General features: G+C 39.7%; 1 non-coding gene across 1 annotated transcript; it reads left to right on the top strand.

Annotated features, from left to right (window-relative positions):
- Positions 1 to 913: 913 nt before the first annotated feature.
- Trnaa-ugc lies at positions 914 to 987 on the top strand. The gene has a single exon. It is a non-coding gene; the product is annotated as a tRNA-Ala (tRNA).
- Positions 988 to 1,291: the final 304 nt, after the last annotated feature.

Genomic DNA, 1,291 nt, shown 5'->3' with positions numbered 1-1,291 from the left:
ATGCATAGAGGCCAATGTGGTTTGGATTCCCTGTTTTCCCTCTCTCCCACTCTTTGTTGACAAAGAGCAGACCCTTATACGAAAAGGAAATTTAATATGAAGCTGTCTGAGGTACAAAGGCACAGTAGCTGAATAATATCTTGTGAAGCCATAGGTCTTTTAATACAGTCTTCTTTATTGTAAAGAATAACATAATTTACTCTAGGAACGTGTGTGTGGCATGAGTACTTCATTTTGTGGTACATTCAGGTCATGAAAGAAATTATACTGCTTTCTTCTGAATATGAAAACTGAACAAGTCTCAGCTGTCTGTTTGTGTAAGAAGAAAACAAAGCACATCTTTTTATCCTTTTAATAGAGAATTCCCTACTACCAATTTGACTGTAGAATATGGGAAATAATTTATTACTTATATACTTTTAGGAGTAGAGAAATGAGAGTAAGATTTGGCAAGTCAACCTCATGGGAACTGATCTGCCTTGGCTTGACAGAGGAAAACAGAATTTTATAGAATTTTCCATGGACTGCTACCATGGAGTCATTCAGGAGCACATTCTGACCTGTATGCATTTATGAAATTTATTGCTACTTAAGCTTGTCTGGACAATTTTGGGCTGTTAGAGGGGTAAATAATTTATTTGGAGATTATAGCAAGGTCATCTTAAATACTTCATCAGAAGAAAAGAAGATGGGAATTGCATCATGCTCTTTGACCAAATAGCACACTCTCCATAGGTGAGACAGAGGGCTCTGCCAGAGTCGGGTTGCAGAACTCTTACGGATTAGCATAAGTGATGTGATTTGAGTTGTCATGGACCAGGTTACACCATTAACCAGATGATATCAGTGTCTCTGCTAGGGCACAGCCTTCCTCTGATGGGCAGCATTAGCTCAAAATTGTCTATCTGGGGGCTGAGGATGTAGCTCAGTTGGTAGAGTGCTTGCCTTGCATGCACAAGGCCCTGGGTTCAATTCCCAGCATCACAAAAAAAAAAAAAAAAGTCTATTTGAGAGAAATTAGTCTTCACTTAACTCAAAACTCAGTCTTCTTCATGACCATGCTTAGGTAAACTTGCAAAGCACAACAGTGAAGAACAAAGCCTGGGAAGGGAATGAAGGAAAATCCAGAGCAAACTGGTGGAATTTTCCTTATGACAGGCAGAAAACAAACAAAAGATTGTAATCAGGGTTTCTGCCAACTGAGAGGTGAAGCAGGAACTGCTTTGGAGGCTCTGAGGCATTATGGGGGCCCTAGTCTCTTTAAAATGAAAAGTTAAAAGCAGCAGCCAGG

Source organism: Marmota marmota, unplaced genomic scaffold (assembly GCF_001458135.2).
Source record: "Marmota marmota marmota unplaced genomic scaffold, marMar, whole genome shotgun sequence".
NCBI lineage: Eukaryota > Metazoa > Chordata > Mammalia > Rodentia > Sciuridae > Marmota > Marmota marmota.
Note: the sequence above shows the minus strand (reverse complement) of the source record. Positions and strands in the feature narration are given on the sequence as shown.